The sequence below is a fragment of the Agrilus planipennis genome, unplaced genomic scaffold (genome assembly GCF_000699045.2).
Source record: "Agrilus planipennis isolate EAB-ADULT unplaced genomic scaffold, Apla_2.0 scaffold103, whole genome shotgun sequence".
NCBI classification, from domain to species: Eukaryota; Metazoa; Arthropoda; class Insecta; order Coleoptera; family Buprestidae; genus Agrilus; species Agrilus planipennis.
The window spans coordinates 664,383-676,270 of record NW_020438959.1 but is presented as its reverse complement, the minus strand read 5'-3'; the positions used below and the strand labels follow the sequence as shown (position 1 = coordinate 676,270).

General features: G+C 31.3%; 1 long non-coding RNA gene across 8 annotated transcripts in view; it reads right to left on the bottom strand.

The window, feature by feature from the left end:
• Positions 1 to 2,015: 2,015 nt before the first annotated feature.
• Positions 2,016 to 11,888, bottom strand: part of LOC108736745 — a 15,937-nt gene continuing 6,064 nt past the window's right edge. For 5 of the 8 annotated variants that reach the window (XR_003231244.1, XR_003231240.1, XR_003231243.1 and 2 more), the window contains exons 3-8: positions 6,206 to 6,320; positions 5,925 to 6,111; positions 5,613 to 5,731; positions 3,591 to 3,716; positions 3,248 to 3,438; positions 2,064 to 3,141 (exon numbers count right to left, since the gene is read on the bottom strand). This is a non-coding gene — a long non-coding RNA (uncharacterized LOC108736745). The other 3 variants (XR_003231239.1, XR_003231241.1, XR_003231245.1) reach the window with 3 other exon arrangements.

Here is an 11,888-nt window from a genome sequence, read left to right as displayed (position 1 = left end):
TAAGATAAATTTCAAGATTTGTATTAGGAGAGCATAAGTTGCATCGGGTCATTTAAATTTTCCATTACTTTTCGACTAACCCTCGTATAAAGTAAAAGTCGAACGATCGCCGCGCCACCTTGTGTCAAATAGCCGAACTACTATAGTTCGTCAGTCTACCGGTAGGGGGCCCCTGGTGGCGAATAGCGGAACTACTTGGGTTCGACGGTCTACCGCTAGAGGGCACCGCGATTGCTTGATACGAGGGTTAGTCCAAAAGTAATAGAAAATTCAAAATTGTTTTTTGAAAAAGACCCGATGCAACTTATGCTCTCCTAATACAAATCTTGAAATTTATGTTAATTTTCAGTTTTGAGCCAAATACGAGGGTTAGTCTAAAAGTAATTGAAAGTTGTCTTGAAATTTGAGTTTTCCATAACCTTTTGACCAGCCCTCGTATATGTGGCAAAACTGAAAATTTTGTTAAATCTGCAAATTTGTATTAGGAGAGCATAAGTCGCAAAAGGTCTTTTTAAAAGTATCAATTTTTAGCGCGGGATCAACTATATCGCAGTCTTGTTTTTCGTTTTTCTACATCGTTCGGCCTTGAAACGTTTAATTGTACTATTACTATCATAATTTATGTTCATTTCCAGTATTATAACTATAAATTAAAGTTGCATTGGATCTTTTTCCAAGTTCAGAATTAAAGCGCAGAATTAACTTCACCTTTCTTACAAATAGTTCAGCTCCTGAGCATATGACTTGTAATTTTCGAAAATTGACAATTTCTTTTTTTTACAGTATTTGTACTATTGTATTCTTTACTGTTCAAAGCTGAGGACAAAACTAAAAACACATACTTTATTTATTTATTTATTTAAATACTAAAGAATTATAATACAATGAAAATACATTTATTATAACAAAGTACAAATTTATTTCAAATAACAATACATTAATATAAACAAAATGTCTAAGATATAATACATTTTAACGACTTATAAATGTTAAAAATAAAATACCTGTAAGAGAGACAATAAAATCAATAAAATTTCAAAGCAAATACAATAAAAAGCATCATATTTTCTACATAAACTGTCATACCATTATTATTTAAATGCAAGATTAGGGAGAAAGAAAAAAGCCCCCTAACCTTCTGTGGCCTCCGCATCTCCCCTTATAGCCACCCTATCCGCCCAAACGAACGTTAATTTTGAAAGCGTAAACAAATAATTAATTTAAGTAACAATTATGCCAAAAAACAATTTAGAAACATTTTAAATATCAAGCTAAGTTATGATTAAAAAGATGTAACAGTTTATGTAGTAAAAAACAAAATACCTGTAAGAGAAAGACAAGAAAACACATGAAATTTCAAAAAAAATACAATAAAAAGCAAACAATACGATGTCTTCAGTCTTCTTCGGTTACCTGAAAGCGAATAGTGCAATTACAAGGACTAACGACAAATACTAATAGTTTTGGTAGAGAAGATCGGACAGATTTCGCCAAGGCAAGCTGGGCAGTCGCCTATTGCTCCTATTCCAGATAACCCACTGTACCCTGTCTGAAAGGAAGTAACGCTAGAGTAGACTCGCGAAAAGTGTATAAGACACTTTTAAGATCAACTAAATAGCTAAGCCCAAGGGAAGTCGTTCGGGGAGGCCCTCCCTAATTCCACAAGGGTGAGAAGAAACACACACGATAACGAAACGTTGAATCATGTAGAACTCGTAGGGTAAATGCAAAGCAAATTAGGAAGAATATGCAGTAAGCTAAGCGAAGAGGTAAGCAAGGTTAGACTATACTACAACTACTAAATGTGTTAGTTCTACTACTACACTAGTAATACATACGAAAAAAAATAAATAAAAACATCTACAATCAACAATTACTTTAAAGAAAATGAACAAAAATAAGCATGCAAAATAATAACTAAATCAAATTAACTACAAAAAAACATGCAAAAAGAAAATATGAATGAAATCAACTTAATGAATTCTACCAGATAGAGCATGCAAGATAAAGAACTATTTCAACTACGGGGTCATCTTTGTCTTCTCCAACGTCGATCTGAAACAAATACGGTCGCAAACAGATTAATAAAAAGCAATTAAAATTAATTATATCAAGTATTCTCACCTTAATTAACTGTAATGTTCCACAGTTTGCAGATGAGAAAAGCAAACCAGATCCAGAAATAATGCCAATGCAGAATATTCCTTATTTCAGTGGAAGTCAAATAAATATCCAGTTGTTCTCACACATCAGTTCAAAACTAACTGCAGAATGATGCAAAGCGAACGAAAACAGCAAATCAAGAATGTAGTTCACCGAAGACCACACCCATGTAGACAATGGTTGTTTCAGTATGACCAAAATGAACTTCAACTCCCTCTCACTTGTTGAACAATCTGTAGAAATGGGTAAAAAAAAACATATTAATTACACTATTAATTAAGGAACAGATCAAACACATCCAAAAACACGCATCAAAAACCAAGTAAAACAGCTGAATTATACAATGGCGACAAGCGTCAAGTTTACATAATCACAGACTAAATTTGACATATAAATGTGAACTAATCATAGATACACATAACATTAATTTAGAATGTAGACAATAGATAATTATTTAAACTCCACAGATGCACAAGTCAATTTAAACTGTACACAATAGATAAATGTTAAACGACATACCATACATGCTGTGGACTATAGATATTTAAAATACTATACAATACGTCACATCAATCTATACTCTGGCCAAATAGATAACAGTTTAAAAGAAATGCCACTATAGATTAATAAAGAGCAACTAAAATTAATTATATCAAGTATTCTAGTTGAATTATAAAATGGCAACAAGCGTCAAGTTTACATAATGACAGACTAAATATGACATATAAATGTGAAACAATCATAGACGCACAAAACATTAATTTATTAAAATTCCACAGATGCACCAGTCAATTTAAACTGTAAACAATAGATAAACGTTAAACGACATACCATAGTGCTGTGGAGGACTATAGATATTTAAAATACTATACATACGTCACAACATCAATCTCTCTGTAGAAAGTAGCGTTCTAAAATCTACTAGTATGAAGATAAAATAAGTTCCACATTAATTATGCTGTTATGGATCTGCCATATCTGAAATGTTGTTTAAAAGTTGCCTTATTGAAGCAGGTTACAAACGTGTAAGAAATTGAAGTCTCTAAGACCCCATTTATTATTTCTACTTGATACTATTACATACCAGTTCATTGTCATAAATCCTTTCTGCAACAACAGCACACTGCCCCCATTCCCAATGAAAAAATTGCATTTTCATACTCTCTTCGGGGCCATAGGTACAACTGCCTTCTAAAGCAATGGAGGACTGACACAACCTAAGCTCCATAATTTAATGACAACTGGAGTGCTTCTAATGTTCCTCCAAAATGAGACCTTATGAAAAAGTGTTCAGACATAATTAGTTTAGCTTTCCTAGTAAATAATGCACATAATACATTTTTAAAGTAATAACGAACCTTTTTCTCAGTTAATATCAAATAAATATGAATACTAATATAAATATATAGTATGGCACGTATGCTCACCTTAATTAATTAACTACAACAGTTTCCAAGATGTAAAGCTAACAGATAAAAAACCATAGCAGAGATGCAACGCTTGTTTCAGTAGCATCAAAGTTAACTGCAATTCCTTTTCATTTGTTGGGCAATCTATAAACACGTAAGGAAAGTAATTAATTATTACTTTTAAAGCAATCAAATTGGTAAATTTACATATTTAATGCACCTAATAATACCTAATAATAGTTTGTATTAAGCTAACATTTACACCGACGGAAAGTTTGGTTTCAAATAAATTCTACTGTTCTACCTCTGGTATTTTTGAAACGTTGTTTAAAAAGTGTCCATTAAAGTTGTAAATGTGTAAGAAATTTAAATAAGAGAGCAAAAATGGAAAACAAAACGCAATTCAAAATTAATACCTTTACAATTTATATTAACATTGTTATAATTTAAAACAAAATCAAAATTGTTAACGTCTGATCTTAATAAAAAGTATTTTTACACACTTCTGCAAAATATTAAATCGACATTCTCTTTGAATTTTTAGGACAGAATAAACAAAATATAGTGATGCTATACCATCCAGGTTTATTAAAAAAAAATTGATGGAACAAGTACATGAAAATTGAAAACACGGCATGTTTCCAGAAATTTTAATTATTGTAGACAAACTATACAACAATAATAATCTAATGGTGAAACATATGTTGAGTTTCTATAGTAAATAAGATTTATTGAAAATTGCAATTTATAATTTAAGTTATGTACCATTCGAACTATGTAGTTTTTTCCAGGGTGGTCAAATAAATACACAACTATATGCTTTTGTAACGCTACGGTTCAATTTTCAGATTGAAAAAAGTTTGTTTTTTACTAATATATTTTGTTACAGTTGTATCTGTTGTATTATTATTATTTATGGTTTATGTTATTAAATTGTTATACTTATTTCTTAAATTATCTGTANAACATATTTTGTTAATGTTGTATCTGTTCTGTTATTATTATTTTTATTATATTATTTATGGTTTATGTTATTAAATTGTTATAATTATTTCTAAAATTATCTGTATCAGTTCTGAAGTTTACACGACTTTGGGTGTTTTTTTTATGTGCATCATTTCTTTGATAATTTGTTTTTTGTAATTGCTTTCCCAGTTTAAAATTTCAGGTTCATTGAAATTGCAATAATGCTGGTTATTTAATGCTGTTTTTGTTTTGTTTATATTGACTGACAATACAAATACAATATATAAAATAAATTGCCTAGATTACAATCGAATTGATATTGGACAAACGAAGCAATACATAAAAAACCGTATATATGAACACCAATATAATTTAAAAAATATAAACAAAACAAAAACAGCATTATCAGAACATGTATTAAATAACCACCATAATTTCAATTTCAATGAACATGAAATTTTGGACTGGGAAAGCAATTATAAAAATCGAATTATCAAAGAAATGATACACATAAAAAAACATCCAAACTCGTGTAAACTTCAGAACTTATACAGATAATTTAAGAAATAATTATAACAATTTCATAACATAAACCATAAATAATAATAATACAACAGATACAACTTTAACAAAATATATTATAAGACTTCAATTAAATATATATAGGAAAATCCAAAAGACCATAAACCAGATGGGGGTTAATGCTTTACCTAAACATTCAGAACTAGTATGCAGTTGTTAAACATGGTAGAATGTTTAAGAATAAGTTAATATCTGTGTACAAGCACTAACACTCCAAAAGGTATGTTCTTTGACTATTGATTATATTTATAATTTATAAACAAACGTATAACACCTAACTAGTAGAACTATAAATAAAAAACAAAATTTTTTCAGTATGAAGATGGTTACAAAAGGAAACGTTATAAAAACATATAGTTGTGTAATTATTTGACCACCACACTGGAAAAAACTACATAACTACAATTTACATTATAAAAGGATTACTGTGGAATTGTATAATGAATCAACCATTAACAAGTCCCAAAAATACTCTTAAGATATCTTTCTTACCTCTTAGTCTTATAACTCCTAACGTGTCCAAACAGAAACCAATTACATGCCACAAGCTCATTCTTCAGCAAACCACTTCACTTTCCAGGAGAGGAAGTCATTTGCAAAACTTCTTGATACTAAACAAAGACAAAAGAATAACCACTTTAACGTATTTTCCTCACAACAATGTTTTATTTGCAGATTATTTAGTTAAAGTTGCAATGCAATGTTTATTTTACTATCTATGATTTTGTATTGATTATTTGCAATAAGTAGTAGACTAAATAAACTACACTAAATCATTAAAAGTTAAAATATTTAAAATCTTACCCAAAGTAAGCCTCACAGGTTTCCCATTAGTGTGGAAGGTATTATAGGTAAAGGACAACATTTCACACTATTAATAATATAACATCTTGGCACAGACCATTTTTATGCCCTTCGGTATTATTGTAAAGCCTGTACAAAAACAACAAATATTCCAGTTGGTATATTGTAACGATTGTGTGTATTTATCCTATAATAAATTAATACATCTTAGTTTTAACTTTCTATAACTGTTAATACAGTTATCAGCAGGTATCAAACAAATTTATTTTCAATCATCTTACCTCTTGACAACAAGGTCCATTAAGATTTAGAAAGAAAATGAAATGTCTCCCTAGGTTAAACTGCCAAAGGATCTTATTTAGCAAAGGCCAAACAAAAATGTATTTTTACGTGCACCTGTAAAAAGAAAAGAACAAATGAGAGCCAACAAAAATTTTATAGAGCAAAAGAAAAAGGAAAATGAATGTAAAAGATAAGTTTGTTAACAAAGATTATCAAATATGGCGGAGTAAATTACTTAGTAGCTTTATTAATGGAATCTTAAACATAATCAGATACCCAATAATAAAAAAACATACAAGAGATAAAACTGTAATGTCAGAATATATTATGGTTGAAATTTTGTGTTTACTATTACCTCTACCATATTCTTCGTATACCCACAAAATAGCACAAGTTGAAACTACAAAACGAGACAAGAAGCAGCAGCAAACTGGTGAACAAGAAGGAAGTACGTCATCGACGAAATTACGTAATTGTTAATCTCGTCGAAGATAGTAATACATTTTATGCTTAATATGTATTGACAAGTAGCGGTTCGTTGTTGCAAATGCCGGTTTAAAAAAATACTATGATACAATTTAAATGTATCCACTGTCACTAATTATAACAAAATCACGTAAAATGAGACATTATTGGAAATTAATAAACACAAAGTGGGACTGGCGACGAGTTTATCTGGCCGTTACCGAAGTCAACGCAAGGGAGCGCTGTATTGACATGTTCGGACAACCTTTTAGACTGGTGCCAAATATTTAAAATTATAAATTCATTACAACAATTAAGAAAGCTTATTTATATACACTATCCGGAAAAAGCTAGTTTCACTATTCAGATTAATGCATTAATTGGCTAATGAATAATTTAAATTTACATTTTTAAACAAATTTTTACCAGCCTTCGCAAACACACAGTAGTTGTAATACACATTTTTTAAGTCAAATGTAAACTTCGTTTGAATCGCGAAAAAAAGCAGACATCAATACCTCGAACGCCACATTGGTTTTCCAAAAATACATTTTTAAACGAGATAAAAATGACCTCCAAAATTAAAATTATAATCGCTTTCTTTCTCGGACATTTTTGACTCATAAAAATTTAATTTTGAAGAGCCGGTGGGGCGTTCCATGCATTGATGTCTGCCCCTTCTCTTGGTACAAGCGGATTTTACATTTGACTACAGAAATACCTCGAACGACCTGAACGACATATGCGATTTTCAAAATTACATTTTTACACGAGTCAAAACTGTCCGCAAAAGTTTAAATTTTTGACGATTTTGAAAAACACATAGCACATTGTGACGCTGCAGTTCGCATTTTTGAAGTCAAATGTAAAAAAAAGCGAATGAACAGACTTCGATGCCTAGAACGCCCTAAAATGTCTGCGAAAGTTGCAATTTTTTTTTATTTTTAAAACCACACTACATATTTAGGCTGCAGTTCCTATTTTTGAAGTCAAAGGTAAAATCCGCTTGCAACATGAGAAAGATCAGATTTCAGTGCCTCGAATACCCTTTGGGTTTTTTAAAATTATATTTTGTAAGCGTCTAAAATGTCCGCCAAAGTTACAATTTTTTTTGGTTTTCAAAAGCACACTACATTTTTAGGCTGCAGTTCCCATATTTGAAGTCAAATGTAAAATTTGTTTTCACTGTGAGAAAGAACAGACATCAGTGCCTCGAACGCCCTTTCGGTTTTCCAAAATTATATTTTGTAAGCGTCAAAAATGTTCGCCAAAGTTACAATTTTTATTGATTTTTAAAACCACACTACATTTTTAGGCTGCAGTTCTCATTTTTGAAGTCAAATGTAAAATTTGTTTTCACCATGAGAATGAACAGACTTCTGTGCCTCGAACGCCCTTTGGGTTTTTCAAAATTATATTCTGTAAGCGTCTAAAATGTTCGCGAAAGTTACAATTTTTTTCAATTTTTAAAACCACACTACATTTTTAGGCTGCAGTTCCTATTTTTGAAGTCAAAGGTAAAACCCGCTTGCAACATGAGAAAGAACAGACTTCAGTGCCTCGAATACCCTTTGGGTTTTTTAAAATTATATTTTGTAAGCGTCTAAAATGTTCGCGAAGGTTACAATTTTTTTTGATTTTTAAAACCACACTACATTTTCAGGCTGCAGTTCCCATTTTTGAAGTCAAATGTAAAATTTGTTTTCATCATGAGAATGAACAGACTTCAGTGCCTCGAACGCCCTTTGAGTTTTTCAAAATTACATTTTGTAAGCGTCAACAATGTCGGCGAAGGTTACAATTTTTTTCAATTTTTAAAACCACACTACATTTTTAGGCTGCAGTTCCCATTTTTGAAGTCAAAGGTAAAATCCGCTTGCAACATGAGAAAGAACAGACTTCAGTGCCTCGAATACCCTTTGGGTTTTTTAAAATTATATTTTGTAAGCGTCTAAAATGTTCGCGAAGGTTACAATTTTTTTTGATTTTTAAAACCACACTACATTTTCAGGCTGCAGTTCCCATTTTTGAAGTCAAATGTAAAATTTGTTTTCATCATGAGAATGAACAGACTTCAGTGCCTCGAACGCCCTTTGAGTTTTTCAAAATTACATTTTGTAAGCGTCAACAATGTCGGCGAAGGTTACAATTTTTTTCAATTTTTAAAACCACACTACATTTTTAGGCTGCAGTTCCCATTTTTGAAGTCAAAGGTAAAATCCGCTTGCAACATGAGAAAGAACAGACTTCAGTGCCTCGAATACCCTTTGGGTTTTTTAAAATTATATTTTGTAAGCGTCTAAAATGTTCGCGAAGGTTACAATTTTTTTTGATTTTTAAAACCACACTACATTTTCAGGCTGCAGTTCCCATTTTTGAAGTCAAATGTAAAATTTGTTTTCATCATGAGAATGAACAGACTTCAGTGCCTCGAACGCCCTTTGAGTTTTTCAAAATTACATTTTGTAAGCGTCAACAATGTCGGCGAAGGTTACAATTTTTTTCAATTTTTAAAACCACACTACATTTTTAGGCTGCAGTTCCCATTTTTGAAGTCAAAGGTAAAATCCGCTTGCAACATGAGAAAGAACAGACTTCAGTGCCTCGAATACCCTTTGGGTTTTTTAAAATTATATTTTGTAAGCGTCTAAAATGTTCGCGAAGGTTACAATTTTTTTTGATTTTTAAAACCACACTACATTTTCAGGCTGCAGTTCCCATTTTTGAAGTCAAATGTAAAATTTGTTTTCATCATGAGAATGAACAGACTTCAGTGCCTCGAACGCCCTTTGAGTTTTTCAAAATTACATTTTGTAAGCGTCAACAATGTCGGCGAAGGTTACAATTTTTTTCAATTTTTAAAACCACACTACATTTTTAGGCTGCAGTTCCCATTTTTGAAGTCAAAGGTAAAATCCGCTTGCAACATGAGAAAGAACAGACTTCAGTGCCTCGAATACCCTTTGGGTTTTTTAAAATTATATTTTGTAAGCGTCTAAAATGTTCGCGAAGGTTACAATTTTTTTTGATTTTTAAAACCACACTACATTTTCAGGCTGCAGTTCCCATTTTTGAAGTCAAATGTAAAATTTGTTTTCATCATGAGAATGAACAGACTTCAGTGCCTCGAACGCCCTTTGAGTTTTTCAAAATTACATTTTGTAAGCGTCAACAATGTCGGCGAAGGTTACAATTTTTTTCAATTTTTAAAACCACACTACATTTTTAGGCTGCAGTTCCCATTTTTGAAGTCAAAGGTAAAATCCGCTTGCAACATGAGAAAGAACAGACTTCAGTGCCTCGAATACCCTTTGGGTTTTTTAAAATTATATTTTGTAAGCGTCTAAAATGTCCGCGAAAGTTACAATTTTTTTTGATTTTTAAAACCACACTACATTTTCAGGCTGCAGTTCCCATTTTTGAAGTCAAATGTAAAATTTGTTTTCATCATGAGAATGAACAGACTTCAGTGCCTCGAACGCCCTTTGAGTTTTTCAAAATTACATTTGTAAGCGTCTAAAATGTCCGCGAAAGTTACAATTTTTTTTATTTTTAAAACCACACCATATTTTTAGGCTGCAGTTCCCATTTTTGAAGTCAAATGTAAAATCCGCTTGCAACATGAGAAAGAACAGACTTCAGTGCCTCGAACGCCCTTTGGCTTTTTCAAAATTATATTTTGTAAGCGTCAAAAATGTCCGCCAAAGTTACAATTTTGTTTGTACCTACAGTACATTGTGACTGAAATCCAGTTGCATCATGAAAAAGAGCAGAGATCAAAACCTCGAGCAACTTACGGGCTTTTCAAAATTACATTTTTATACAAGTTAAAAATGTCCGCGGTTACAATTTTTGTCAATTTTGAAAAACACAGTAATTTGCATTGTGATGCTGGTGTTCTCATTTTTGAGGTCAAATTTAAAATCCGCTTCTAGCACGAGAAAGAGCAATATTCTTCGCATTTCTGAGGTCAAATATGAAATCCGCTTGCACCTTTATGTTTTAGCATAGGCTTTTTAAATATTCTGTCCGTTTGTTCAATACATATAAACTTTAGATTGACTCATCAAGATTAACTCCCGACTGTTTCTCTTTTTATATTTTATCTTTGTTATGGCTAACTCATTTTAAGACCAATGTTTGTTAAATATAAAAAAAAAATATCAGATATGGGGCCTTCATCAGTAATACTATCATATTTTTTCATTAATGAGGTAAATTAATTCTTAGAGTAATTTTTGTTGTTCCTTATACATTGATTGATCTATTATTGAAGGATTATAACCGTCATTTTGTGAAATTTGTTTAATAATATTTAATTCTTTTAAATAATTATTTTTAATCATTATGAATATGAATCATGCTATTGTAAGCAGCTAATTTATGTTGTTTTATGTAGATGAAATGATTTATGTATAGTTATACGATACGGTGTGTGATAGTTTGTGAAAAATATTGTTTATTTTAGCTAAAATTAAATCAAGAAAATTAATATAAGAATAAAGGCTTTCACGGTCGGAATAGGTACAATATCTATACAATGTTGTTATTAACTGCTTCTGCGACTTTTAAAAAATATATCAATGGTTTATACCCTAATGCAAATTAATTTCCTTGAGTAAAGATTCGAGCTATAGGGCCGTGGTCTACGTGAACTATTCTGTCCAGACGTTTTGTCGGCTACTGAGGCTGACATCCTCAGTGGTAGTGCTGCGTTGACAACGTGAACAGTCGCTGTCGAGACATCGAGATATAATCTACGTTCACGTTGTCAACGCAACACTACCACTGAAGATGTCAGCCGCAGTAGCTGACGAAACGTCTGGACAGAATAGTTCACTTAGACCACGGCCCTACAGCCCGCATCTTTATTCCACTATGGATTCCGGCCGTGAAAGCCTTTGTTCTTATATTAATTTTCTTGATTTAATTTTAGCTAAAAAAAACAATATCACATTTTCGATTTTTCACAATATAGCCCGAATCTTTATTCTACTCAAGGAAATGAATTTGCATTAGGGTATAAACCATTGATATATTTTTTAAAAGCAGCAGAAGCAGTTAATAACAACATTGTATAGATATTGTACCTATTCCGACCGTGAAAGCCTTTATTCTTATATTAATTTTCTTGATTTAATTTTAGCTAAAATAAACAATATTTTTCACAAACTATCACACACCGTATCGTATAACTATACATAAATCATTTCATCT